At 33.6% G+C, this 20380-nt stretch overlaps 1 long non-coding RNA gene across 1 annotated transcript; it reads right to left on the bottom strand.

Annotated features, from left to right (window-relative positions):
• Positions 1–882: 882 nt before the first annotated feature.
• On the bottom strand, positions 883–3143 carry LOC134255915 (uncharacterized). Its single transcript, XR_009989631.1, has 3 exons — positions 2946–3143; positions 2297–2370; positions 883–1025 (listed from the first exon to the last, which is right to left on the bottom strand). It is a non-coding gene; the product is annotated as an uncharacterized LOC134255915 (long non-coding RNA).
• Between the last annotated feature and the right edge of the window lie 17237 nt (positions 3144–20380).

Here is a 20380-nt window from a genome sequence, read left to right on the forward strand (position 1 = left end):
ATCTCGGGGAGGGTTTCAAAAATAGTAATCTGCTAAATAAATTCTTTCTAACTTCAAAAAAGATTTCATGTATACATGTACATTTAGGTGACAAATATCTTGGAAATCTAAAAGAGTTTGCTTAAAAAAAATTACAAGATCTGACTGTTAATGGGTCACTGTGCTATAAACAAGCATACGTATTTTATTTAAATTAACAGTTTTCTTTTCTCAAAAAGTGCTTATTTTGCGTCTAGTTTTCAAAATCTTCTCGGAGGAGGTCCCCCAAACCCCACTTGCAGGAGGGAGTGACCCCCTCCAGCACCTACCCCCTTTCAGCGCTTCGCTACTCAGTGAAGCCTTTAGCTTCATTTCCCAGTGCCTACACATATATTTGATGCACGCTACACCACTGAACTGTCAGACAGAAATCAGGAAAAAAAAATAAACCTGCATAATTAAGAAAATTGTTTAACATTTTCTAATAAATCTATTTTAATTTTTATAAACATTTATATGCATTATTCATATTGACTTAATATCATGGTTTTGAGAAAAATCGATGAAATAACATGAGAGTAGAAATAATGAAATTCAAAGATGCCTAAGAGCATCGATGCTCTCCTAGAAAACATGGTTTGAATATGTAGGTAAATTAATAAATATAATTTAAGTCTTTAGACCTGAAAATGAAATTCTTTTGAATAATATCACACTTGATATCGTGATTTCAATAATAAATCACCTTTTGAAAGACGACTGAACATTGTCGGTTGAAAATAATATTATAAAATACAATATAGTTACTTAGTATGCAATTTATAGAAAAAAAACTATATTTCCTGCTTGCTCTTTAAAAATTTAGTATAATGGCTGTTGATAAAATGTAAATACTTGCCTCCATCCGTTTGTTCATTTCTTGGCAATATTTATCTATCTGGAAATTTCTTTTCACTAGTGTCTCTATTCTAGCATTTTCCCTTTTTAATTCCTTTATATAATCAATCCATCGCCTGAGTACGGAAAGAGAATCTTGCTCCATTTTCCTATAAAGTACAATTTCAAATGCAAGAATAAGATGAAAGGTAGTTAAAATTTTAAAGTTGCTTAGACAAAGATTTGATATTATTATGTTCTCAAATTTTTTGTGTAGTTTCACAGTGACTTAAATTTTGCTATCATGCGAAAATTAAATAAAAATCTTATTTTTTCTTGAAGTTATTGAAACTTTGAATTTCTAGAACATCCTTACACTTTCTCAAATTTTACTTTATTCTTAATACTTGAGAAAAGTAGAAAATTTGTTGTTTATTAATGAAAAATATTAAAACTATAATCCAGAAAATTCAGAATAGAAATGTGCAAAAGCAAACCCATTCGCTAGTATTGTCAGCCCGTGCTCAATGTTATGTACAGAGTTGAACACACCCCTGAAACGTACACTGTTTTTAAAAAAACAGGGCACGAGCTCTGTTCTTTCACCGCGTGTTTTCAATTATTAAACTCTGCACACATCGCTATACATCAAATCTGTGTCTAAGCAATTACAATAATCATAGTGACGCATTTTTTTTTTATAAGAGCTTTAGATTTTTTTGTCTGTACATGTTCAGATCTTTTGTACATGTACATTCTATCTTTTTTGCGAAGTTGTAACTTTTTAAAAATATATTTTTGTACAGGTACAAAGTGCAAGAAATGTACATGTTTAACAGACACAAATATAGGTCGTGTGATTTTATTTTAGACAAGCTGATATCGGCCATCATAGAGAAGGATACTAATATATGGATAGAATATGTGGGAAAAAAATTACGTCCTTGTTGTCTTTTTTATTTTAAATAATATGTTTTTATTTCTTCATTTTGAAATTAATGTATTCATATTATCAATAAAGCATGAGTTTTTGGTTTTGCATTTTTTTTTTCAAGAATGTAAAAAAGGGCTTGTTGGTAACATGCGATTAATATTATCAAGCCAGGAAATGTTAAACACTAATATAATTAATTACTTTCTTATTGATATTCAAATGTTAATCCAAGAATTGTATAGACAATTTGCATGCTTTTTGAAAATGTCTAAAAGCTAGTATTTATGCGTGAGAAAATTAAATTTCTGTGCTTCACTCACTACTTATTTCTAAATAATTATTTTCATCTTTATTAAAAAAAAACCTTTTATGAATTTTTTAAAACTAAACATATAAATATTTATTAAAGTTATTGATAAAAATACTCTGTATTTAATACACTAATGATAAAATGAACTATTTCTTTTAGGAATTTAAAATATTGCTAAAGAAAAAATAGACACTTACCAACAACTAGTAAGTTGAAGAATTTTTTGCAATTTGTTTAATTTCCTTGTCAAATCTGTGGATTTTCAACACCCCTTAAAAAATAAAATAGAAATAAGGCCCCTTTCTTTATGGGTTTGTTTTTATTTTCCTAAAATCATGTGTCTGTGTCATATTGTCAAAAACAATTTCAGAATAAGAACTAATTTTCTTCATTTCTTCTCAAAAATGTGACTTTGTAACTGATTTAGGTGATAAAACTTTCTTCTATACCATCGGAAAGATACCATTTATAAATTTAATTTGAAATCACTTCAAAAACAGTGATTTGATATTGTTTGTTAAAAAATGAAAACAATATTTATACATTTAAATGTACTTCAAGTAGGAATTCTGACAAAAAATTAACTACACAAGGTACTCGTTTTGCTGTCACAATGATAAATATTGTATTTTGATACCTGCACATTTTCTACATTTACTGTTAGATGTGTACGCGATAAATGTGAAAACAATCATGATCATTGTCTTATTTAAATTTTTTCACTTGTTTTGAATACTTAATTTTAATTTAATGCCAGAACCCATCTTTAAGATTTAACTCAAAAGAATATATATATATATATATATATATATTTTAATAAGTCTTTCTTGCATCTTGTATACGTACCTTTTGTGTTTTCCTTGTTATGTTTCCCTTTTATATATCTGATCATTTAAATGTTGTAACACCTTTTCCTCATCTGCAAATGTGATTTAAAGTTTCTTACTCAACTGGGTTTTCTTTCAAACGAATACTTATGCAATAATAAAACATCAATAGGGGCCATATATGGTCGCCCTCATTTTAACCAACAAAAGGAAAGTGCTCCAAATGCAAACAAAAATGCCCCGAGCAATGCAATACGCAGATTATAAAAGAATCAATGACACAGTGACCTATTTTAATTTGTTGTCAAAAGCTAAAAAATGGAATACTGTGACAATTTCTTGTTTAGTATTAACCATGTTAACCTTTAAAATTCATTCAAGTTTTGCATAAGAATCTAAATAAGGATGATTAATTTAGTCTTCTTAAAACATAATTTAACTACACAAGGTACTCGTTTTGCAGATGAGGAAAAGGTGTTACAACATTTAAATGATGAGATATATAAAAATTAATGACCTTGTATGTATTTACCCTGGAGCAAAGGACGTGGTCTCAAGGTCACTTCAAAGTTGACGTAACTTTATACTTAATAAAAACGTTTATATTTTGCTTATTATTAAGACTAGGATAATCAAATCTTGTAAATTAATGTATCTTAGGACTTTCATCATGTTAACTCAAAAGTAGATCGCGGTGACCTACTTTTGTAATTTTTCGGGCATTTGTTTTCAAATTGATTTTACGGCATATTTTGGACACTTTAAGGCCTATGATCATCAAACTTTGTCAGTTGATGCATCTTTGGTCTGTGGAAAACGTCAATCAAATTGTAGGTCACGGTGGCCTACTTTCGACATATTAGGACTATATTTTAGTATCTTAGGTACTTATTGGCTTAGAATCATCAAATTTTGTCAGTTGATGCTTCTTGGGTTTCCGAAGAATGAAGACCAAAAAGTAGGTCACTTTGACCTACTTTCGAATATCTCAGTTACTTAGTGGCTTAGGATCATCAAACTTTGTCAGTTGCATCTTGGGTTTTTCGAAGAATGATGACAAAAAAGTAGGTCACGGTGACCTACTTTTGACATTTTATGGCCATATTTAAGTATCTCAGGTACTTATTGGCTTAGATTCGAATTGGCTTAGAATTATCAAACTTTGTAATGCTTCTTGGGTCTTTGGATATGTTGACCAAAATGTTGGTCATGCTGACCTACTCTCAACATTTTATTACTATATTTCAGTATCTTAAATACTTATTTGTCATACTTTGTCTGCTAATGCATATTGGGTTTTCCAGAATGACGACTAAAAAATAGGTCACGGTGACCCACTTTTTACATTTTATGGCTAAATTTAAGTATCTCTGGTACTTATTGGCTTAGAGGTCATCGAACTTGGTCAGTTGATGCATCTTAGTTTTTTTTAGAATGATGACCAAAAGGTAGGTCATGGTGACCTACTTCAGATATTTTACGGCTATATTTAAGTATCTCGTGTACTTATTGGCTTAGAATCGTCAAACCTTGTCATTTTATGCACCTTTGGTTTTTGGAGAATGTCTACCAAAAAGTAGGTCACAGTGACCTACTTCTGAATATCTCAAGTACTTATTGGCATGGAATCATCAATGTTTGTCAATTAATGCATCATGAGTCCTCAGAAAATTTCAATCAAAAAGTAGGTCACTGTGACCTACTTATGGTATTTTATTGCTATATTGAAATATTTTCAGTCCTAACTGGCCAAGAATCATCAAACTTTATCAGTTGATGCATTTTGGGTCTTAGGACACTCAAAGTTGGAGGCTTAAATAAAAGTGATAGATTGTACAATTTATCAGACGAGCGATTCAAGGCCCTTGGGCCTCTTGTTTTCATTACTAAATTTGCATACCTTATCCATTCTTACAAAATATTAAAGAAAAATAAAGGATAAAGAAGATAAAATATATCTGGATGTATTTAGAGAAAATTAAAAAATATGAAGCTAGTCTGATTTTTAACAAAGATGCTTTGTTACAAAATTTGGCTTAAATTGTGTATCTTGCTTCAATGGCTTTTTAATAATCAAGAACTCCAACTACGTTAAAACTGCATCTCAAAGAAATTGTGTAGCGTCTTTCGGTTCGAAGGTTATAAATAGAATATTTCGAGTGTTATTTTCGTTAAAAGTTGATCTATGAAGCGATGAACCTAATTTATATAACTAAGGGTTCTGTCTAAGATTAAAAAAAACCTATCATATTATATGATTTAAGAGATACTGCCTTTCAGCAATTTAAAGTGCAATGAAACATATCATATTCATGCACAATTATATTAATACCTATGCACTTTTCACTTTCATTAACTGCGTGCAAGATAGAACGCTTAATATTACCATCAATTAACTGGTTTGTTTATATTCAACCTTGATCTACTTGCAGTGCCATTTGACATTTTGCATCTTTCATCAGCAGAAATAAAGTTTCGTAACTCCAATATGAATATCATTAACTGATTAAGATATGACACTCGCCAGCTTTTTAGGTAAGTTCACATAGAATCTCTTACTTCAAAACTTTTTGTTATAATTTAATCTTTACCACATATTTAAATTCAACGATATTAATTGTTCAACATTCAATGAAAAAACTGCTCAAATTTTCACAAAGAAGCAAGATTAGTGAGGGACTATTTATTGTGATTGAAGGATATTTAGCATAACATTCTGCAAATCAGCACATTTATAGAATTTAATATTGAGGAACTTTAGCCTCACATACCTTTACTCGAAGAATATTTTCCAGAATGAAATTGCTAGGAATATTTAATATAGGTCTCAATTTATAATTTAAGAACTACTTTTAATCTTCCCTCAACAAACTTTGCCGAGAAATGAAGATATGTTAAAGAATTCAAGATAAAAATTACACCCCTTTTCGCCTGCAAATCACATATTTTGACCAATATGTATTCTCCCTTTCGAAGAAGGGAGGCCATATTGCTTTGCTGCTGTCTGTCGGTCGGTCTGTCGGTTCACTTAGTTTCCATTCATTTTCTTCACAATCGTTCCACATACGGAAATGAAATTTGGTATACAGATATATCAGATATATATCTAGACCAAGTTCTGTTTTGGATACGATCGCGCCATTTTTGGCAGAGTTATGCCCCTTGGACGTAGAAAATTCAAATTATTTGCAGTTTCCTTTCATTTTCTTCGCAGCGGTTGCACATACTGAAATGAAATTTAGTATACAGATTTATCAGATAAATATCTAGGTCAAGTTCTCTTTTGGATATGATTGCGGCAGTTTTGACAGAGTTACGTCCTTTGGACTTAGAAAAATTCCAATTATTTGCAGTCTCTTTTTATTTTCTTCTCAGCGGTTGCACAAATTGAAATGAAATTTAGTGTACAGATTTATCAGACAAATATCTAGGTCAGTTCTGTTTTGTGTACAATCGCACATTTTTGACAGAGTTATGCCCTTTTGGACTTAGAATAAATTCCAATTATTTGCAGTTTTCTTTCATTTTCTTTGCAGAGGTTGCACATACTGAAATAAAATTTAGTATACAGATTGATCAGATGACTATCTAGGTCAATTCTGTTTTGGGTACAATCGCGCCATTTTTGACAGAGTTATGCCCTTTTGGACTTAGAAAAATTCCAATTTTGGTGAAGGGGGGCATAAGTGTTTTACAAACATCTCTTGTTCAAAATAAACATTACTGACCCCAAGTTTTTCTTTCATCATTTTAAACTGCTTAATACTTGTGACTGATCAGCATTTTTCTTAAACAGTTTGATACGAGAAAATGTTTTATTGCCTATATAGATTTCAATACCCTAAATATGTTCCTTTTTAGTGCAAAAATGCTATACAACAAATCACACTCACTAATTTGCAAGATTTGTTAAATGATAAATATTATTCAAGCTATTATATGTAAAATAAATAAAGGTTAAAGAAATCAATCAAAGACTTACAATTTAAACGAAAAAGGTCAACTTTATTGTACCGTAGCTCAGTAACAAACACTGACCCCTATTCTATTGCTATATGAGTACTTACATCCAAAATATACTTCTTTTTATCTTTGATAGAGCAAATTGCATGAGTGACATACCTTAATAATATAACTATATTTCCTATTTTTTACTTATGAGTGAATGAAAAGAAAAAAAATAATTTGGAACCGTCTGCAAAATCTTTCAGATTTAGAACTCTATTCGTATTATGAACAAGTAGAAGATCTACGATGTATTTACGTTACGTCTTTTAACATTCTTTTTTGCTTTAAACAAATGTTTTTATCGTAATCAATATTAAACAAGAAGTATCTGAAGTCATCTTTAGAACAGCTTACGATACTAAAAGGATGTAATAATGCTTTTATTTTGAGTAACAAAGAGTTTATTTCAACATTTCAATAGGAGTTTCCTTTCCCTACCCATTTTAGTGTTCAAGAATATCTTTTTTTTAAATTACGTCATATAATTGGAAGATAAATAGAATATTAGTTTAAAAAATACACGGCTTCCTGAATATCATTATTTTACGAATGTAAAGGAATGCACGTAAAACTTTGAATAAGAAAGAAGGCACATCAAAAAGCATGTTCATAATTTCTAGTTTTATGTCCCATCACAATATGATTTTTTTTTGTACACAATATGTGAGATTCAGTCCAAATTAATGATTTATATAGTTCATCATATCATCATGAATTAATGGGACAAGAAAAAGAAACTTAGAAATATCCAAGCATTTGAAATAATGAGATTAACAGAATAAAAAAAGTTCGGAATTTCAATCATATTTTGATATATTTACCAGTTTCTCTTTTAAATATTTAAGCTACAATGAAAATATGCTAAATGTATTCCATTAAATGGTATATTGTGATAAAAAAAAACGAAAGAGCATGTCATTTCTTATCTAAACAAACAAAATATGGGTGAAATATTTGTTAATCAACTCTTGCACATTGCATTGTGAAAATATTAGATTGTCATTTCAACACTCTTTACAAATTGTTAAATACTTCTTCTTTTTTTTCATTCATCTTCTTAATCTTTACACATGAATATTTTTTTGCACAAAGCAATACATATCATTCACCTTTTCTCTATTCCAATAATCGTGAAACTCAAATGTTAAGGACAGATGATACTGTCGAGAATGTTGTGGGTTGAGATCCCGAAGATATGAAAAACACGTCTATACTGTTCGGTGTTTATTTGAACTCTGGTTTAAACTGTATAAAAAGGTTATTGACATGACGTCGAGGTAACGTTTATGACGTCATAATACGGCATACAAAACATTATATAAGTGTGCATAGATTTACATTATACAAAGAATAATTAAACAGTCAAGAAATCCACGACATCCTGGGGCCGTCAAAATGTACATAAATCTAAATAAGATTTATAAGGTTCATTCGCATTGTGATTATTTAAAAAGTTTTGCACTCCTTAAATCCCATGTGTAAAATGAAAAAAAAAGGTAATTTTCGGCACAGTTTTTTTCACATCTCTATTCTCCCGCCCAAGAAATGTGTAACAAACACCATAGCAGTTTAGAGATTTTTATTACTCGCGGTATTCTGTCTCTTATTTATTTCAAGTGGAAAAAGTTTCACAATTGGTCTTGCAGTTGTTCCACCCTTTGTTCTCAACTTTGCAGATCGGACGAAAACATCCTTTCCTTTCACTAACTCTTCTATCACTCCTAATTTCCACATCATTCTTGGAATCTCCTCTTGGATTAATACAACATCCCCAGTTGTTATAGACTGTTTGTTTACTCCTGATATCCTATGGAATTCCCGTAAGGATGTAAGATATTCCTTTGTCCATCTTTTCCAAAAATGCTGAAATAAGTATGTTTTGGTCTGATGATCTACAAATATTATTCCTGCTGTTTTCGTGGCCTTCCAAGGAATCAATCTTCAATTCATCTGGATATGGTAGACAGTTAAGTCTTCGTCCCTAAAGAAGATGAGAAGGGCAAAGGGGTTCTGGATCCTTGTCATCCGATGAAATATATGTCAAAGGACGATAATTAAGGATTGCTTCTACTTCCGTGATGACAGTATTAAGAGTGTCAAGACATACGTTGGATTTTCCGAGTACTTTCTTCACAGTTTCCTTTGTCATTCCAATTAGTCGTTCCCAAAATCCACCAAACCATGGGGCTCTCGTAGGGATAAATTTCTAGGTTGTTCCGCGGATTAACAGTTCCTCTTGAATTTTTTATGATTGTGTAAGTTGTTGTTTGGTGTCAGATGCTGCTACAAATGTGGAACCATTATCGGACATCATAATCTTAGGAAGAGACTTTCTGCTTACAAAACGCCTGAATGCACGTAGAAAGGATTCCTCTGACAAATCTTGTACAATCTCCCAATGAACTGCACGTGAACTTGCACAAGTAAAAAGACAAATATAAGCTTTCTAATCCTTTCTGTATCCAGATTTCACATGTAAGGCACCAGTGAAATTTACTCCTGTTACTGTAAAAGGTAGGTGATCATCGACACAATCCTTGAGTAATGGTGGGGGGTCAGAAGCAGGATAAGATCTGCCTGAAACTTTTCTGCAACATACACATCTATGCAGGACATAACGAACCTCTCGGCAGATCGCGGGTATCCAGAGTTTTTGGCGAATTATTGAAGTTAAGGTTCCAACTCCTGTATGTTGATTTGTTCTGTGTATATCTTCGACCAAAAGTATAGTGAACTTATTTTTTCCAGGTATCAGGAAGGGATTGTTGGCATTTTCACCGATTGGTGCATTTTCAATACGTCCTCTGCAACGGGTCCTGCCCTTTTCATCCAGGTAGAGTTTTAACTGGCGAATCATGTGATGTGATGTACTGGATTCAAGGAAATGTAAGATATCTTGAAATTACGAGTGCTGAACATTCTTAATCCACAAGAGAGATGCTTTTTTAATATCTTCAACAGTCAAGTCAAACGTATCTGTTTTCTTTCTTCTGTTGACAATTGTGGATGATCATGAATTGCAAGATATTTGTAGTAATTCTTTGTAATTTGTGATATGAGCTGTAATTTTCCAATGGGAGTAGTTTGGACAATGTCATTTTGTTGTCTGTTTTCGCTGTTTGTTTCATTTTATTTTCTCCATATTGACTTTGAATATATGGCATGACTGAAACTACTCTATTATTTGTCCACTCCGGCCGTTTTGATCGGTTGATGATCAAAGTGGGTCAATTTATCCACAGCCGACTCTCCAGTAGTTCTTTGGCAGTGATTCCTCTGGTTTGAAGGTCCGCTGGATTGTGATCTGTTGGGACACATTTCCATTCATATTCTGCAGTAAGATTGTTGATTTTCTCTACTCTGTTTGAGATGAATCTCTTCAGTGATTTTTTTTATTTTAGTCAATGTAGAACAATTTGTCTATCACACCATAATGTAATGAACTTCATGTTGATGGTTGATTTAATATGGTCTGCAAGTTGAGCTCCTATTACAGCTGCCATGAGTTAATATGTCATTACCAACATTCCACTGCATCCCAAGTACATTAACATTGTTAGACGAGTCTTCCACTTTGTCTTCTTTGGCTAGGTTCATGAGATTTTGATCATTTGAGTTCCATGACCTCAGGTTGAAACCTCCCTTGTTTAGTAATTCGCTGGACTCTCTGTAAAATGAACATATCTTCATCCTTAAAGCTCGTGAGGACATTGTCAACGTATAAACTTCATTTCAGTTCCATTGTTGTTGTAGATGGGTTTTCATCACATATTTTCAGTAGGGTTGCATTTAGTATGAAGGGTGAATAGGTGACTCCAAAAAGAACTACTTTAAATCTGGAAGTCACAATCTTCTTGTTCTGGTCCTTGTAATTTCTTAGCCAAAAGAATCTAGTGTAGTCTCTATCTTTCCCTTCTAAACCAACTTGAAGAAGCGCCTTTCCTATGTCTGTTGAGATGGCATACTGTCTCATCCGAAAGTTAGTAAGGAGAGTTGTCAATTCATTAAGCTGAAGGACATTTGTTTCTAGGCAGTCATAGAGGCTGGCGACGTCCTTAGATTCCTTACAACTGCAGTCATAGACTATCCTTATAGGAGTAGTAGTTGAATCTTTCTTTAAAGGATGATGTGGTATATAATGGACTTGTTTATCTGTTTCCCTTTCCTTTACTTCCTCTATGAAGCTTTCTTTTTCTGTTCTTTGATGATGTTATCATAAAGTTCCATCATACCTGGTTCTTTCTCCAAGCGACGTACAGCACTGTTAAGTCTTTGTTTTGCGATGTTCTATTTGTAGGAAGTTCTTAGTGGTCTTCTTTCCATGATAGACATGCAGTGTATTTCCCGTCTTTGTAAGTAATATTTCACAATTTTGCTGATTGTTTCTTCGTTCAACTTGTTAGGAAGATCTTCTACTTCCGAAAATTGAGTTAATTTACATTTTCCTCATTATATTGGCACAGTATTTTGTATATTCCTGTGGTAGTTCCAGCATTATTTTCTTTTGTTGGTCCAGATAACAGGTATCCCAGCTTGCAATTCACAGCGGTTGGTCCTTTGCCTCGTACTACATGGTTCATGACAAAGTCCCAGTAGTAACCTGCTTCAATAAGGATCTCTATTTCAAATGAATGATCACTTGGGTTGTCGTATGCAAGGTTTAAGTGAAGTAGATGTGGTAGCTGTTTTGTCTCTGCTGTATGGGTTTGAATTGGAACACCAGTCTGTGGAACAACAAGTACGTCTATTGGAATGTGCTGATTTCTCTCCCCAATGATGGTCAGTGGTACTCTATCTAAGTGAGGCACTTCTGTTTTCTTTGATCCAAATCCAGCAACACTGAGCACTTCTTTTCCAATAACCTCAAGCTGAAGCTGAGATGCTATTTTTTGGTTGATAAATGATCCTTGTGATCCCTCATCGAACATGATGTTTGCATGACATTCTGTTCCATTTGCGAACTGTACCTCTGCCACAGCTGTCTTTAACAGAACTTAAAAAGATTCGGATGAAGTAGAATGTAGACTGACAACACTTGATGGAATTGTGAACACTTTGGCTTTCTGTTGTTGCTCATGTACTTCTACTGCATTCTCCTGTCTTGTACATATGCTATGTGGTGATGTCGATTACACTTTTTGCATGTTTTCTTGGATTTACAGTCTGCTGCTTTGTGTCGACCTAGGCAATTAAAACACAACCTTTCCTTCTTGATTTTCTCCAGTTTCCTGTTGTGGTCAATGTTACAGTTGATTGGACTGTGGTCTTCATTGCAAAAAATACACAATGTTTTCTCCATTTATGCCTAGGTCACATTTAAGCCGATGGTCGGGCGACTAAATTTTTCTGGTCTTGTCGGCTTAAAGAACATAATCGGCCGATACAGTATCGGGCGACACGGAGCAGTCACATTAATTCCTAGGGACACCGTTGACTTGGACAAATAACACAAAAACTCTTTTTTCTTTAGAATTCAGCAATTTTTTTCATAGATCTGTATTTGGATAGGTGACATGAGTAATGTTTGCAAGGCAAAGTGCCAGAATCTTATAAAATTGTGACTGAATGTTGAAAATGTGTGCAAAATTTTGTATGGAATTGCATAAAAATGACAAATGGTGCATATCTAAGCAGCAAAGAATGCTTAAGATTTCTTTATATCTTACGGATCAATTATTTATGTTATTTCCGTTCAAAAAATTTATATCAATCCATGCATCAAAATTTTGATTGTGTTATGCATCCTTACTAGGTTAAATATTCACAAGTCTGCCAATCGTCGCCCGATCATCGACCTCTGAGCTACAGTTTGATTTTAAGCGTTGGCCGAAATTTTAAACACCCTTTTTGTCCAACGATGGACAACCGACTTTATAAACTGACCGCCGATGGTCGGACGATGATCGAAGGTTGGTCGACGGATAACTTCAATTGAAGGAATCGGCCACCGACGCATAAAAAATTATAACTTGGACAGATGGACACAAAATTGGTCGGCCGACAAATAAAGAGGACAAAATCGGCCAAGACAACGGCCGATGAACTGACGACTGTCACCCGAAGAATCCCATTTTTGCTTCAAAATCCGTCGGCCGTGAGTCGTTTTTGGAAATGTGACTGGGGTTTTAGTCTCCTTTTCTCTGTGTAACGATTCCTGACATCTTCTTTGCATTGGCTCTAGTTATGAAACTTGAGGTGATCTTTGGATCACTGAAATCATTGAAGTCAGTTGTCTCGTATACCGATAGTTCCCTTTTGATTGATTTGCAAAGTGTATTTATATCCCAGTGGTCATCTCCTTTTCTTGCGGTAGTTTCTTCAGGATTACAGATACCAGCAAGGATGAGTATTTGTCTAGGTATGAACCAAGTGACTCCAAACTACGCCTTATGTCTCATTTGGAATACTATTTGGAGCTGGAAGGTCCATCAGCTTCTGCATGTACGCATTTGTTAATTTGTGGGTTTGACCGTATCTCTCCGATAAAACATCCAAGGCTTGTCTGTTATTGGAATTTGTTAAAGCAAATCCTGAACTAATTTCACGAGCCTCCCTACAAAGCAACGATCTAAGGTAGTTGAATTTCTCAACATCAGACAGACTGTTGTTGCTATGAATACTTGTTTCAAAGCAATCCATGAAAGTCTGTCATTCAAGGAAATGAAACCTGCATAATTAAGAAATTTTTTGAATATAGATTCTTTTTCTGACATTTTCTAAGAAATTGATTTTATTTTTTTTTAAACATTTATTTGCATTATTCATATTTACTTAATATCATGATTTTGAGAAAAATATATGAAATAACATGAGAGTAGAAAAAATGAAATTCAAAGATGCCTAAGAGCATCGATGCTCTCCTAAAAAACATGGTTTGAATATGTAGGGAAATGAATAAATAAACTTAAAGTGTTTAGACCCGAAAATAAAATTCTTTTGAATAATATCACACTTAATATCACCTTTTGAAAGAAGACTGAACATTGTCTGTTTAAAATAAATTTATAAAATACAATATATGCAATTGCAATTTATTGAAAAAACTATATTTCCTGCTTACTCTTTGAAAAATTTAGTATGATAGCTGCTGATGAAATGTAAATACTTGCCTCCATCCGTTTGTTCATTTCTTGGCAGTATTTATCTATCCGGAAATGTCTTTTCTCTATTGTCTCTATTCTAGCATTTTCCCTTTTTAATTCCTTTATATAATCAATCCATCGCCTGAAAATTAAATAAAAATCTTATTTTTTTCTGGAAGTTATTGAAACTTCGAATTTCTAGAACATCCTTACGCTTTCTCAAATTTTACTTTATTCTTAATACTTAAGAAAAGTAGAAAAGTTGTTGTTTATTAATGAAAAAGACCCCTTTGTTTTTATTCTCTATAAATCATGTTTCTGTGTCATATTGACATAACAAAAGGTCAAACAGAAAGCTGATTTTCTTAATTTCTTCTAAAAACTGTAACATTTAAGCCGGTCTAGGTTTTAAAGTTATTTTATATACCATCGAATTAAAGAGACAAATTGAAATTTTTAATCACATGAAAGAAGACTGATTTGATATTATTAGAGAAAACCACACATATATAAATTTCTTAACGTTTAATGGCGAATATTGGCCATGGCAGCACTACAATTTTCAGTTATAAGCAATTACATTTAGTTACTGGTTACAATCGTAACCAAGGTTACCGACCCAAATAGTAAATACATTGGGCGATTTTGGCAACCCAAATGGCAAATGGCAAATACATGTAAATGAAAATCAACATGAAATAAGCAAATATAGAAATGAATATGAAATAGGCAAATATACAAATGAAGCTGTTAAGCAACCTACTGGCAAATAATACATTGCAGATGTTTCATCCAGTCTGACACAAATAAGCAAATTAAAATTTCACACATATTGAAAATAATTATGTACAGTTGTAGCGAGCCCTGGGAACAGATGCTCACTAAATATAACCCTATTTAAGTTCAGCTAAGGATTGCATAGTCTTCTTCCATCCGTTATATACAAATCTGGAATCGTACGAAAAACATTCACATGTAAGACAATAGTGAGCCCTGGGGTAAGATACTCACTACACATATAAATCACTATTCAAGTCCACCGACAGATTGTGCAACGCATCTAGAGAATTGTAACTTCAATGGTGCGGGTACGATAACAGTTGGTTACATCAACAGCCATCGGAGGTTACAGCCATGCAGTGCGCCATGACGAAGTTAGGTGTTGAACTAAGAGATGTACAAGGTACACATATAAATCACTTTTCAAGTCCAACGACAGATTGTGGACAGTATATAGAGAATTGTAACTTCATTGGTGCGGGTACAATAACAGTTGGTTACATCAACAGCCATCGGAGGTTACAGCCATGTAGTGCGCGATGACGAAGTTAGGTGTTAAACTAAGAGATGTACAAGGCTGAAAATAGAACAAATCAAGCAGAAGAAAATTGACACCAAAAAGACAATTTATTTTATATATACATACATTACATACAGGGTGTTGGTTGGTGGGGATTTTTTAACACAGTATAAAATAAATAAACAAATTTATATTTTGAGATGCAGGATATGTCTGCTCCTCTTCGTTCTCTAACGGAAAAGGAAGTCCCAAGGATTCGACTAAAATACCAAAAGTTGAAAGAACGGGGAAATACTAATGACCCGATAACCCCAAATATGGGCCTCTCTAATAACGCGATTTAATTTTCAGCAATTAAATCGAATCATTAGAGAAAACCACACATATATAAATTTCTTAACGTTTAATGGCGAATAATGGCTATGGCAGCACTACAATTTTCAGTTATAAGCAATTACATTTAGTTACTGGTTACAATCGTAACCAAGGTTACCGACCCAAATAGTAAATACACTGGGCGATTTTGGCAACCCAAATGGCAAATGGCAAATACATGTAAATGAAAATCAACATGAAATAGGCAAATATAGAAATGAATATGAAATAGGCAAATATACAAATGAAGCTGTTAAGTAACCTACTGGCAAATAATACATTGCAAATGTTTCATCCAGTCTGACACAAATAAGCAAACTAAAATTTCACACATATTGAAAATAATTATGTACAGTTGCAGCGAGCCCTGGGAACAGATGCTCACTAAATATAACCCTATTTAAGTTCAGCTAAAGATTGCGCCAATGGACACTATGTGTCCACCGCCACAATGGCGGTAGCTGAACGCTTATGATTAACCCCACCCCCTTCCTTTTTAAAGAAAGGCAAAGCAAATGAATTAACATTGCATACCAAGACAAATGAGTATAAAACAATCACATTAGCTAAATCTATTGTGTGTCTATTTTAGTGTGCTTTACATTATTTAATCAGTGAAATAGAGTGCCGTGGCCATTAAAGCCCATCCTTGATATTATGAAATTATGCAAAGTGTTCCTCAAAGTTTCAACAAATATGTCATTGCCTTGCTCTGGCAAGTGCACCCTATCCTCTTTGAGTAGAGCATGATCAACCTAATTGAACTCTGGGCAACAAATATATTCCCCTTGATGTGCCAGATGTTTCATTGCAACAAAGCTATAAACTCAAAACCCGGCTTTATTAAGAGCATGGTTGTCCCTAGCATTACGCCAAATCAATGTAGGAAATATCTGAGACCAAATAGTTTTGGTGTTTGGTAACAAAACTAAAATTGAATCAAAAGAATTATTTATGCTATAACGCAAAACACATGATGGAATTTGACCAATGTCGTTAGCATCGCAATGTAGAACCAGATTATAATTGTGGGGGATCTTCATACCTTAACATTAATTTGATTTTATGGAGGAGATGTCACCATCCCATGCCGCCTTTTCCCTGCCACCAGATATTAGCCTTCAATGTGGATAACCCCAAATTGGAGCCCCCATTTTGCCTAGCATAACCAAAAACATGCCATATTATTGACAATCCAAAAATACATATTTTTGCACCCTCTGAAATATATGTAAACAAAAATGAACATATTTAAAAATAAGATTTTGCATAATGGTATTAGAAAACCTATCACGCTATACTGCTTGAGGTGCTTAAGAAGTAATACAAACAATTGAGTCTTTAGCCAACAATCAAATTTGAGGTTGGTATTCTTATTTATCTTTTGTAAGCTTTTGATCCCCGACGACCTAATTCTTGATATAATTGGCAATCTAGCATCTACAGAACCTTGCAGTCTTGACATGCCTTGACATGCCTACCTTGACATGCCTTGACATGCCTACCACCATCTTTTTCATAACAAAATTGTTTGGGTGGGGTCTCAAGTACCATCAAGTTTACATTTAAAGCTTATACCTGACAGATATGTTCTTACAGTATCAGATGACAGATACTTTCATAAACAACTAGCCACAAATTCTATTATCTATTTTTCATCAGGATGCCAAATCGGATGTGACCCACAAGATAATGAGACAAGCCTTGAACTGTATATTGTTTAAATTGGAACAAGTTAAAAATGTGATGTCCCTGATTACTTCAGTACCAGCCCATTCACTTGGCCTCTTGAAAAATAACTAATGATTCTTAAAGAAAGCACCACAACCTAATTCTGAATTCCCTGCACTGTCAGTAAATAATTAGAGATGGTCATCATCTACCCAGTCAATTTGTGGAAAGTAACAGTAGGCATTGAACAAATCTAAAAAAAAAAAATAAGCCACACTTTCAAGTCCTCCTTAACCACAACAGAAACCCTGATAAAGCGATGTGGTTTACAGAGACCCCTTGCATGATGTCATAAATTATGCCTAGTGAATGCCCGACCTGACAGAATGGCACAGAAGCAAAAATTCAACAAACCTGCAATAGCCTGAAATTCCTTTAGAGTAGCCTTCTTTCTTGACATAAAACTGTTGATCAAAACCTTTAAACTATTCTACTTATCAACTGGGATTCTTAACATCATTTTCGACCGAATCCAACTCAAAACCCAAAAAGGTCAGGGGAGTGGAAGGCCACACTATTTTATCATCAACTAAGGGGACACCTAACTGCTCACAGAGCCCCACAAACAATGAAATGAGTTCATCACATGTATTCTAAGTAATGCACCACAGATTTCTGTCCAGACTGTTGCTTCAAAATCCAGTCCAAATATGATGATAATTCCTCAAAAAGACTACAAGACACCACAAAATATTTATTTTAAAACCTAAACGCTCAAAAAATCTGCCGGGTGAACAGGAAGCAACCTAAATGCAGACTTGAGGTCCATTTTACCCATCAAGGCCCCCTTACCCAACAAACTTAGTAACCTAACATCATTATCTAATGCGGAGTAATTGACTGAGGAGAAAGATGGATCAGTAAAGGAATTAACACTCGAGTTTTCCAGTTAAGATAAATGATGAATCAACCTAAATGATCCATATTTTTTCGGTACTAAACCTACAGGTGAATTAAAGCCTAAGACTGGGAAGGGGTTTTGAATGGAATGGGCCAGCAACTCTTCCAGCATTAATTTTTTTTGTTAAAAGACTTTTTTCCAGAATTTCAAGCTCATTATCTCTAGCTGACTTTCAATTAAAACAATTTGTAGCTACCCTTGGACCATTGTAATTTAGTATGAAACCTTCATAAAAACCCCTTTGGCAAAATTTCTGAACTCTTCCTATCATAATCAGAGTTTTGTAAATAAGAAGCAAGAACTTCTACTTTAACTGGGGTGTAACCTAGGTCCTGATTGTGGTACACTGGGGAATCATGCTCAAGGCTGGGGTGGTCTTGATGAAGGTCCCTGGTTACTGTATTATAATTGTTATCTTTGACCTGAAAAATCTCTAGAAGCATATTGATATTTAGCAGACGGGCCTTTATACATGGATAAGGCCCGCTACAGTTCAAACATTGATGTAAATAATGGCACTGCTGTTTTACACAAACCCGATAATTGTTATAGTCATAGCATTTAAGACCCCCCCCCCCTTGAAGGTTTTTGCACGGGACCAATAAACGATGGTGCCATGTACATTAGCCAATGCTCCTGATCAATTTTTCTCCATGAAACACTTCAATGTTTTGCAATTCTCATTCGAAATTGCTCATCATAAAATTTCCACCTTATATCAGCCCACCTGCTAGCCCCGAGACAAACAGTGTGAATGTACTTAAGCAAGCCAAAAAAAACTGTAGGGTGTACTGTGGCATATATTGAAGAGAAAATCAAAAATGCATCAGTCCACTGCTGTACATTTGTAATTTTAACTGTAGCCCAATTCGGTTCAATTACTACTTGACCATTAGAGACTGTGAGTGTTTCAGTTTGCTTATCAACCATCGGGACCGGATTGGATAGAAGCTGTCCTAAATCAATGTATTCGCCCTTAACATTTTTTTGTTTGATTTATTCTGTAACATTTGCCCCTAAACTACCGCATATACCATCGATCTCATTACCTGTTGTATCAACATGATTGGCAGTCTGTAAATTGACATCAGATTCATTGCTGGAACTAGTGGCAGGAGTAGCCACACTTGTAGTAATAATGTCTGTACAGGGTATGTTTTCCTCTGACGAAACTTCTGTAGATTCGGCTGATCCCCCTTTTTTGTTTAGGCCCACCTGTAGGTGCTGATTTCCGCTTCGCCGGCTTGGCAGCGGGTTTAACTCTAGGCATTTTCTGAAACTACCGGCTTTAGAATAAGAAATACAATATAGAAATAATAATAAAAATATTATTTTTATTTTTTTAATATTGACTCAGCGTTACGACTTAGACACTTTTCTTAATAAAATTATTATCATTTTATTTTGCTCAAAGCGTTACGACTAAGCGTTACGACTTTTCTGTTTTATATATTAGGCATGTGGTTTTTCAAAATCGAAAAACATCCGAAAAGTCATTTACATAATGATGCATATACACACGAAAATAAAAATTGCTAGAACATTCTCCTTAAATTTCAATGCATAACATGAATTTTTTAACACAGTATAAAATAAATAAACAAATTTAAATTTTGAGATGCAGGATATGTCTTCTCCTCTTCGTTCTCTAACGGAAAAGGAAGTCCCAAGGATTCGACTAAAATACCAAAAGTTTAAAGAACGGGGAAATACTAATGACCCGATAACCCCAAATATGGGCCTCTCTAATAACGCGATTTAATTTTCAGCAATTAAATCGAATTGTTTGTAAAAAAAAAATATGAGAACAAAGTTTTATACATTTAAATATATATTCTTCCAGTAGAAATTCTAAGTCTGTCAAAAATTTAACTATACAAGCTAAGTACTCGTTTTGTTATCAAAGTGATTAATATTGTATTTTAACATATACACATTTTGTACATTACTGTTGCATTTTCTATGTGTTTTTCAATATGTATGCAATAAATGTCAAAAAAAAAAATCATTGTCTTTTTTAATTTGTTTTCATTTATTTAAAGCTAAATGAGTAATTC

Source organism: Saccostrea cucullata, unplaced genomic scaffold, assembly GCF_032062105.1.
Source record: "Saccostrea cucullata isolate Sc308-1 unplaced genomic scaffold, CSIRO_AGI_Scuc_v1 ctg2211, whole genome shotgun sequence".
Taxonomy (NCBI): Eukaryota; Metazoa; Mollusca; class Bivalvia; order Ostreida; family Ostreidae; genus Saccostrea; species Saccostrea cuccullata.